The sequence below is a fragment of the Diceros bicornis genome, chromosome 13 (genome assembly GCF_020826845.1).
Source record: "Diceros bicornis minor isolate mBicDic1 chromosome 13, mDicBic1.mat.cur, whole genome shotgun sequence".
In the NCBI taxonomy this organism is placed as follows: Eukaryota; Metazoa; Chordata; class Mammalia; order Perissodactyla; family Rhinocerotidae; genus Diceros; species Diceros bicornis.
Genome location: NC_080752.1, coordinates 28,741,954 through 28,752,926, shown reverse-complemented (window position 1 = coordinate 28,752,926; position 10,973 = coordinate 28,741,954).

The window sequence follows — 10,973 nt, the reverse complement described above, 5'->3', positions numbered from 1 at the left end:
CTGAATCACCCGTTAGGGAGAGTCCGTTGTAATACAATCCCATTTTTCAGATCAGAAACAGGCACAGATGAGAACTGATGTAATTAGAATGAGATTTCTTGGAATATTTAAAACCAAATTCTTTTCTGTTTTCCAAGGTTGTGCTTGCAAACGTACAAAATAATCTATAAACTGTAGCTGTTATATGTTTAAGAAAAAAAAAGGATATGACCTTTGCTGCTCTTTTCTGGGGCTCTCCTCATGGTCAGTGGTTAAAATTGATGGATGTGGTGGGGAATCCAGTCAAAATGAAAGGAATAATTCAGCACCTAGTCTGTGCCTTGTACTTGGCAGGCTGCTACGAGGGATGCCCGAGGACTAGTGGGCATCGGGTATTTTTGCTGCTTGGCATCCTCTCCTAGAAGCACCTGCCTAGTCCTTGGGGGAACCTCTCACCCCACTAGATGCAGTCTGGGGGGCTCCCTCCAATCTGCCTGCCCTCCCCTGGGCCGTGTGAGTCTTGTGAGCTCGGGGTGCAGATGAAATATGCTCGCGGTCCCACTGCCCCCATGCCTTCAAAGTAGGATCTTGTCACTGGCCATGTGGGTCCTCCCAGCTCCCTGGTCCCCGTTCTTGCCGTAGTGTTCCTGCCATCCTAGGAGCTGCCTTGTTTTCCACTAGACGTCTTTTTGCTTGAGCTCACCAGAGTCCCATCTGTTGTTTGAAACTCACAAACTCTAACTGATACACCTACCACAGAGGAGAAGAAGGAGGAAAAGGGACTCTCACTCTTCATCCCATGTGCCTCTCATTTGTGTCCATCTCCTAGGGCTGGATGTTACCTGGGGCCACTTTGGACAAGCCCCTTCATCCTTCTTTGTTGGAACTGGAAATGTCAAAGTAAACTACCAAGTGTGAAGGCCTTTTACTCTTTAGCCGAGAAGTATTTCCGTAGCAGTTGTTCAGGCTGGTACCATCTCTCGCCTTCCCAGGATCCTTGATGTTGCATCATTCTACAGCAAACATCATGTCTTAGTCTAGGTTTCTTAACTCATGGAAATCAGATGATCTTGTCTCTAAATGAGTAACTTTGAGGAGTTGTCTTTTTCTATTTGAAGTCACTCCTGAAATATGGAATCCAGAGAGGAGAGGAGAGACGAAACAATGTAGGAGCAGGGTAGAAACTGTCTCCCCATCTCATGATCTGGAAGTTTCCACGAGGCTCAGATCAGAGAGGGCAGACAGCTGATTCGAGGTCCTCGTGATAAGTCAGTGGCTCCCAGTGACATCCCCGTGTCCTGGACTTTCTGGCCTTCTCACTCCTCCCTTTGTTGTTCCCCAACAGCAGAGCCAGCTTCATGGGTGTGCAACCTGTACAGTCACCCGGGACCCTGCATGTGGGCTGTCGCCAAACTGAAATTTCTAATGATTTTTGAACAGCACATTTTCATTTTGCACTGGGCCCCATGAACTGTGTAGCCGCTTCTTCCAAACAGCCTTCCATAGGCCTTCAGGCTGCAGGTCACGAGGACTCTCATCTCACATAAAACTCATAATCTGGTATGGGATCAGGACTTGGTGCCCACTTCCCCCAAGTAGGCCTGGCACAGAGCAGGCGCTCTGGTAAAAGATGGTGACTGACTCACCCGGAGAGTCGGGATGAGTGAGGCTGAATGGGACCAGAATTCTCCCTCCAACTGAACCGAGGGCCACCCAGGGGACACACAGAAATAGAGAACCCTGGTCCTGTGGATGAGGCTGCCTCTGGCAGTAATCAGAAACGGGTTCATCAGAATTCAGGGGGGGATTTTGTTGGTTTTGTGAATTGTACCCATTTGGGTATTGCATAATTTGCTCGGGCTACCTTAACAAAGTACCACAGACTGGGTGGCTTGAACAACAGAAATTTGTTTTCTCACAGTTCTGGAGGCTGGAAGTCCAAGATCAAAATGTCGGCAGGGTTGGTTCCTTCTGAGGCCTCTCTCCTTGGCTTGCAGATGGTCATCCTTTCCCTGTGTCTTTACATGGTCATCCCTTTGAACTTGTCTGTGTCCAAATTTCCCCTTTTTGTAAGGACACCAGTCATATTGGATTAGGGCCTACCTTAATGACCTCATTTTAACTTAATTACCTCTTTAAAGACCCTGTCTCCAAATATAGTCACTTTTGAGGTACTGGGGGTTAGGACTTCAACATAAGAATTTGGGGCTGGGGGATTTTTCCAGACACTTCAAAATCAAGATTTAATAGCTTAACAATATCTTTCCAGTCTGAAAAGCCGAGAAATTGTCAACTCCAGGGTCTGTTCTCCATCTACAGGAAGAGGCAATGTCAGGCTTGGCCGCCAGCAGAATGTGGCTGTGGGTGGTTGCTCAAGGGCGTGAGGCATGGGTTACTTAATACGAGCTTTCAGAATAGACACAGGAAGAGTGACTGCACAGAGGACGAGAGCCAGCTGTTCCCCGAGTCCTATGGGGCCTGAGTGAGAGGAAATGAGTGTGAGCGGGAGGATGTGGGTCAGAGATGGGAAAAGACCCTCAGGCTGGTGGGGGTCGGAGGTCGAGGTCCTGAGAGCCAGAGTGATGTCTGGAGACCCACGCTCAGTCACCTGGGGTGTCCAGGAGGCGGTCCAGGTTCATAACAGTGGTTACCAAACATCTGGGAGCTTTGTAAGCCATAAGACTCTGATTCCCCGATCTGAGGCAGGGCCCGGCATCTGTGCCCTTAGAAAGCCTCCCCAGGCCGGGTGTGGATGAAACAAGGCTGGTCATGAGGCCCTAATTATTTAAGCTGGCTGACGGCTCCCTGGGGGTTCATATACTTTTGTTCATGTTTGCAGTTTTCTGTAACAAAAAGATAAAAAATAGGGAAAGAGAGAGAAAAAAGGAAAACGAGCTCCCAGGAGGTTGGGATGCCAGCCCTGGTTAGGACAAAGATGGGAGGGAGGAAGCCCTGAACCCGCCCCTGGGTGGAGCAGCTCCTCCTGGTGGTGAGCAGGTGGCACTACACACACAGACAGGTCGTGACCAGGAGTCTCCGTGATAATCTGGGACCAGAATAGTGTGTGTCCCAGGGATGGCCCTAGAGGGGGCAGCGGAGCAAGCCCTCGGAGCAGGCTCTTAACCTTGGATATACCACGGACCCCTCTGCCAGTCTAGCGATGTCTATGGACCCAAAGGATAAAGGCAAAAAATAAATACATAGGATTACAAAGCAGAACAATTATAGGGTAATATGATTGTCAAATTAGTTGATAAAACCAAATTTGTTATAGAGTAGTATATGTGCCCCTTCTTAGCACATTAAACAAGATCCAGCAGCAACTGGTCTAATAACGACTATAATTTAAAAGTAGTGATGAGGGCCGGCCCCGTGGCTTAGCGGTTAAGTGCTTACACTCCGCTGCTGGCGGCCCGGGTTCGGATCCCGGGCGCGCACCGATGCACCACTTCTCTGGCCACGCTGAGGCCGCGTCCCACATGCAGCGACTGGAGGGATGTGCAACTATGACATACAACAATCTGCTGGGGCTTTGGGGGGAAAAAATAAAGAAATAAAATCTTTAAAAGTAGTGATGAGCATGAATGGTATTTTGAAAAAGCTGCAATGATATGAAAATATCTGAAATTTCTACTGTTGACAGAATCACAGGCACTTGTTGCCCACATTCGTAAATAAAGGAAATGCTAGATTCCTGTGGGAAGCTGGTGACAACAGATGCATCTGGTCGCCCTCTAGGTGACTGGCCCACAGGTAAGAACCCTGCTGCAGAAAGGTAGTCAGGTCCACTGTGCTTCCCTCACCGCAGCTGCTCTATGTTCCCATCATCTGTTCCACGAACACTGGCCGACACCATGCACAAGAGTGCATCCTGCAGAGAGACAGACTATAAACAAACAGTGCAAAGAACAGATTCTCCGTGCTCAGCACTTAGGTCCCATGTTCCTACTGAATATATTATATAATATATAACAACGTTTCTTGCATAATTGATATATAATTCTTATTGAAAGTTTTCTTTTAATCTCAATTGCTTTAAACCCAAATTTTTCAACCTAGTTTAGCCCATTGTCTCTTTTATAAAGCAAAAGAAATCTCACATCCTTTAGAAGGTTCTGGGAAGGAGGGATGCTCGTGCCTTTTTGTTTGTGTGTGTGTGTGTGTGTGTGTGTGAGGAAGATTCGCCCTGAGCTAACATACGCTGCCAATCTTCCTCTTTTTGCTGAGGAAGGTTAGAACTGAGCTAACAGCTGTGCCCTTCTTCCTCTATTTTGTATATGGGATGCCACCATAGCATGGCTTGATGAGTGGTGTGTAGGTCTGCACCTGGGATCCAAACCCACGAACACTGGGCCACCGAAGCGGAGCAAACTTAACCACTACACCATTGGGATGGCCCCAAGGATGCTCATGCCTTTTATCTCCTCCCCAAACCTATATTAAGAGTCACTGCTCATTCATAGCAGGATTATTCACAATGGCCAAAAGGTGGAAATAACCCAGCTGTCCATCAACGAATGAGTAAGCAAAATGTGGTATATCCATACAATGAAATGTTGGTCATAAAAATAAATGAAATGCCCATACATGCTACAATGTGGATAAACCTTGAAGACATTATGGTTAGTGCAAGAAGCCAGACACAAAAGACTACCTATTGTCTGATTCCATGGCTGTGAAATGTCCAGAACAGGCAACTCTATGGAGAAAGCAGATTAATGATTGCCAGGGCCTGGGGAGAGGAGGCAACGGCGAGTTATCACCTAAGGGGTACAGAGTTTCTATTTGGGGTGAGAAAAAAAGTTTTGGAAATAGTGGTGATAGTTAACAATCTTATGAGTGTCATCAATGCCACTGAATTGTATACTTAAAAATCGTTAAAATGGTAGTTTTTTATGTGATATATTTTACAACAATGGAAAACAAAGAGCCACTGCTTAAGACAGCTTTCTGGTTACTCTCGCTCATCCCCCATCCCTAGGCATTGCGGTGCCCGGGCTCCCTCCACAGACGTCTCTCTCCACGCTCTCTCCCCAGGAACTCTCGCATCTCACATCAGAAACGCCGTCTGCATGCTGACTGCCTCCAAATTTCTGTCTCCAGGTAGGACTCCCCCAGAACTCCGACACCCCCCCGAACTTGGCTTATCTACTAGGAATCGAACACACCCAGAACCGAGCTCCTGCTGCTGCCTCCCCCTAAACCTGCTCCCCCCAGTGAAGAGCAACTCTCTCCTTTAATCTTAGAAGTCTAGACTCTCCCTTGACTCCTCATTGGCTCACACTCACATCTGGCCCTTCAGTAAATCCTGTCATCTCTGCTTCTAGAACAGACCCCTCACCTAGATGACGCAGCAGCCTGTAAGCCAGGCTTTATTCTTTTCACAGCACGCCTCTGCTCAGCCCTCCAGTATCACTCAAGGTGTAAAAGCTAAAGTCCTCATGTTGCCTGTGGGCCCCGAGAGATCTCCCTGCCTCTCTGCCTGCCTCTCCCCCTCTGACACTACTCCAGCCACAGTGCCTCCTTGCTGTTCCCTGAACACATTGGCCACGCTCACCCTCAGGGCCTTTGCACGTGCTATTTCCTCTGTCTAGAATGTTCTTCCTCCAGATGTCCACAGGACTCACTCCCTCATTTCAGGATCTTGCTCAAATGCTGTCCCACCAGAGTCTGCACACTTATATAAAGCACTCCCAGCACACCTTAGCCCTACGACCTGGCTTTACTCTTCTCTCCCACATTTATTGCCATTTGACACAGTATATGTTCGTTGATTGTTTATTGTCTCTCTCCTGACCAGAAGGTAAACTCCTCAAAGGCAGGGATTTTTTGTTCAATGTCATGTCTTCAGACAATTAGTAGGGGCTCAATAGATATTTGTGGAATGAATAAATTACTAGAACCCCTTGAGCCACTGAAATTCTAGAATATTCTTCAAATAATATTTATAAGCACTAATAAATTACTTGACATATGTATAATATCTCCATTTTACGAAACAAAACCCTGGTCTCAAAGGGAGCCCTGGGCTGATGCTTACACGGCATCTCCAAGTCTTCACTGCGACCCTTGGTCCTACTGTCCCCGCATTAGTTGCTTGTATTGGTTAAGGCAGAGACCAGGAGGCTGAAACAAAGAGCCCCCAGTATCCAACGGCCCTGAGGACCTGAGTGTTTATTTCTCCCTCACACACCGGCAAAGAAGAGCATGCCAGGTTAGTAGGTGACACAGCAGCCCCCAGCATTCAGGAACCTGAGTTCTTTCCGTCGTCTTTCTCCACCGTCCTGTGGGTCACGTGTCTTGTCAGTGTGTTGAGGCCGTGTGGCTGGCACCTCAGTATTCCAGTCACAGGAAGGGGCAGGAGGTGGAGGGCAGGTGCCATTTTAAGGCCCAGGCCTAGAAACAGCCCAGGTGCCTCCACTCACATTTTACTGGTGAGGCCTACTCATTCGGCCACACCTATTTGCAAGGGGCTCTGGGAAATGTAGTTTCTGGCTGGGTGGCCAGGTGCCTAGCTGCTACTCAATTACCAAGGAAACAGCTGCTGTTGGCTCCATTTTAGAGGTGAGGAAACTGAGAGTAAGAGAAGTTAAGTAACTTGCTTAAGGTGACACAATTAGCAAATTTTGGCCTTCTGGCCACAAGTCCAGGGCTCTGTCTACAAGCCCAAAGGCCCCTTATTCCCAACCACCCTGTGAATTTTCTGCCCTTATGTTCTGGATGAGGCACTGGAGGCTTAGAAATGTTACGTGGCCCCTTTTAGGTCACGTGGTATATTAGTTTCCTATTGCTGTGTAACAAATTACACAAACATGGTGGCTTATAAAACAACACCCATTTGTTATCTCACGGTTTCCGTGGGCAGAAGTCTGTCGTAGCTCAGCTGGGTCTTCTGCTCGGGGTCTCTCACACTCCATGTGTTGGCCAGCTGCGCTCTGAGTTCGTTCAGGTGGTTGGCAGGATTCAGGCCGCTCTCATCTCCTGGCAGCCACTCGTGTTTCCTTCCCACGTTCACAGGCCCTCTCTCAACATCGCAGCTGGATCCTCACGCTGAATCCCCCTCACATGGAATCCCCCTCACTCTTCAGATTTCTCTGACTTCTGCTTTTGCTCCTGGCCAAAGAAAACTTTCCACTTTTAAAGGGTTCTCCTGGGCCGGCCCCGTGGCTTAGCGGTTAAGTGCGCGCCCTCCGCTACTGGCGGCCCGGGTTCGGATCTCGGGTGCTCACCAACGCACCGCTTCTCTGGCCATGCTGAGGCCGCATCCCGCATACAGCAACTAGAAGGATGTGCAACTATGACATACAACTATCTACTGGGTCTTTGGGGGGGAAAAAAAAGGAGGAGGATTGGCAAAAGATGTTAGCTCAGAGGCGGTCTTCCTCAGCAAAAAAAAAAAAAAAAAGAGGAGGATTAGCATGGATGTTAACTCAGCCCTGATCTTCCTCACAAATAAACAAATAAATAAAAATAAAGGGTTCTCCTGATGGGGCCAGGCCAACCTGGATAATCTTTGTATCTTAAGGTCCACCGACATGGGACCTGACTTAGTCAGCTTGGGCTGCTATCACAAAATACCATATCCTGGGCAGCTTAAACAATAGACATTTATTTCCCACAGTTCTGTAAGCTGAAAGTCCAAGATCAAAATGCCAGCTGATTTGGTTCCTGGAGAGAGCCCGCTTCCTGGCTTGTGGACGCCAGCTTCTTGCTGTATCCTCTCATGGCGGGGAGAGAAGACGCTCTAGTGTGTCTTCCTCTTCTTACGAAGACACCAATCCCATCGTGGGGGGCCCACCCTCATGACCTCATCTAACCCTAATTACCTTCCAAAGGCCCCACCTCCTAACACCATCATATTGAGCGTTGGGGCTTCAACATACGGATTTTGGGGGTGGACACAAACATTCAGTCCACAACAGGCCTTTAATTACATCTTCAAAATCCCCTCACAGCAGTACCTAGATTGGTGTTTGATTAAATAACCAGGGGACAGGAATCTTGAGCGGGGGGATCTCTAGAGTTATGCTCACCAGACGTGGCCAGGACAGAGAGGCAGGACTAGAAGCTGGGTCTTCCACTGATCGTAAGACCTCTCTTCTGGTGCCAGCGTGTACTGTAGGCCAGCCCTACCTGTAGAGTGAGTCCGGGTAGAGGTAGAGAGGAAAATAGCCTTTCCCTTTAGTGGCTTTGCTGTTCTTTATCGACCTGAGCAGCTGAGAAGTGGAGTGTGGTGGCCACCCTGGGAGCTGCTGCAACGTAAGAGCCCATCAGAACCAGGGTCTTCGGGGTTTCTGCAGGCAGGAGGCTGCATGCACAGCAAAGTGAGGCAACAGCCTTCAGAGTTTGGAGTGGGGAGGGGACAGGCTCGCGGGGATGGCGGAGAGTTTAAACACATCCCACTGAGACCTGAGGGCTTCTCCTGAAGGAAAATACATGCACCAGATGGTGCCCCTTGAAGAGGAGGCCTCTGACTGCAGAAACGTGGCTGTTCAGGCTTGTCCTAGTCTTTCCTCTGTGTGGCCTAACAGTCACATGAGACACCAGGGGTTGCACAACCTCCTTTGGCGATGCTGGGGGTGGGGAGCACAGAGAGGGGCCCACGGGGGCGGGGTTCCTCTTCCACAGCCACTGCTTGTCATGGTACCTGGGTAGGAAGATGAGCCCTACTCACCTTCAAACAGGGGAATGAGAAAGCCTACATTTCTACCAACAACAGGAAGAAAGTTTCTCTTCTCTTCCAGTTTTAAAAATCAGATATGTGGCTTTTTACTTAGACTGGAGTTGAGCTCAGAAAATCATCTAGGGCTCCTCCAATTTAGACTCACACTGTCACCCGTCTGCAGTTGTCAGAGGAGGAAATCTTGTTTCTGGGGCGGGGGGAGGAAGGAAAGAGCAAACTGAAGCCAATCTCCTCCTGGGGACACTGGCCATGGTTATGGGGCCTCTCTGGGTCTGGGCCCCTAGTTCTGCAGCCAGACAATAGGGGTGCAGGGGAGGTTGTCACGATGTGTCAGGACCTTGGACATGGCTCCTCTGGACACTGGACATGGAGCAACAGACAACTGCCAGCTGGCTTGACACAGATGCTAGAGAGATGACTCAGAGTCAAAAGAAGAATCCCTCTGAGTTTCTTACCAATTCCCCCAAGGATGAGGAGGGAGGGGGTGACTGGAAGGCCGGAAATAAAAAATGTGGCCAATAGGCCATCGCATTCCATATGGCGTGCGCACCCTCAGAAGCAGCTGGGGGCCTGGTGTTTCTCTGGGTCTGCTGTTCTTGGTCAGGCCTCCTCAGAGGACCAGCAGCCCCTGGGATGAGAGAAGCAGAGCCCAGGAACTCTGTTGAGAGGCTAGGGGTCAGGAGTCGCTGGCTCCCTTTGGTAGCGGCCACACGGGGTGGCTTAAGATCACCGGGCAACTTGGGAGCCATGATTTCACCTGCTGCTTAATACCTGGACCCATCCGGGCAACATCAGTGAGCTCGGGCAGCGGGAAATTACCTTCAAACTCAGACCTAAGTGATTTGAAGCTCTATCATTGCATGTATTTCCCATTTTTTCCCTAGTAGTGGGAAGTATGAAAGTTCTTTGAATGTTATTTTCCAGTGCAAAGAAAACCAAGAAATCTCCTGATCAAACCTACCTGTAAAATAGCCAACCGCTCACCTGGGGAAGTGGGCAAAGCGCTTTCATCTCAACAAAGCAGGAAGGACATAGTCAGCCTTGAGCTGTCGACAGGGCCACTTCCCAGAAGACCTCTCCTGCCCTTCTTTCCCCTGCAAAATACTCTAAGGATTAAATGACTATGATCCGGGGAGGGAGTCCATTCCAGTCCATTCTTGCCCGGCCATGTGCCAAAGCCCAGGGCCGGTTGCACAATCCAGGCTTGAAACTATTCATGCCAGTAAAAAGCTGAGAGGCTTCACTGACAGCACTCTCAGCCACGGTCTGTTTATGGTCTGGGGTCCTCTCAGGAGGAGGTCAGGGGCTTCTGTAGTGACTCAGAAGGAAAACAGCTGCTCTTCAGCTCTCTGCAGAGCAAAGTCTGTGAATGTGCTTGCTCAAGTTCAAGAGAATGGTTTTTAGTAACTTTTTTTCTGATTAAAATAGAATATATGCTCATTCCAGCATTGCTTGTAATAGTCAAAACCTGGAAACAACCCAAATGTCCAAAAATGGGAGAATGGATATATTATTTCTATAATGGAATACTATACAGCATTGAAAATGAATGGACTGCAGCTTCATGCAAAAACATGGATCAATCTCACAAATATAATGTTGAGCAAAAAATGGAAGACACAAAAGGGAACATAGAGTATGATTCCATTTATATAAAGTTCAATGACAGGCAAACTGTAGTATTTTCTTTAGGGATGCATACATGAATGGTTAAAAAAAAAAAGAAAGAAAATGACTGAGGGGGAATAAAGAAGTTTGGGGAGAGGCTCCTGGCGTGCTGGAATTATTATATTTCTTGCTCTGGTTGAGTATTTATTTTATAATTATTTATTAAATTGTACATTTGTATTTTAGGCACTTTGCAGAATGCATATTTCATAATACAATGATTTTAAAAGTTGGACACAAAAAGATAATCTACGCCTATGATAACCTTTGCCTTTTATGAACCAAATGCAAAATCAAATCTAATGTAGACTGAAAACTACAAAACATCATTGAAAGAAATTGATGACCTAAATAAATGGAAAGACATCCCATGTACATGGATAAGAAGGTTTAGTATTATTAAGATAGCATTATTCCCCCAATTTATCTACAGTTGATGCAATCCCTATTAAAATCCCAGCTGGCTTTTTTTTTTTTTTCTGCTGAGGAAGATTCCCCCTGAGCTAACATCTGTGCCAGTCTTCCTCTGTTTTGTATGTGAGCCACTGTCACAGCTTAGCCACTGACAGACGAGTGGCGTAGGTCTGCACCCGGGAACCGAACCCAGGCCACTGAAGTGGAGCACACCAAACTTAATGGGCCA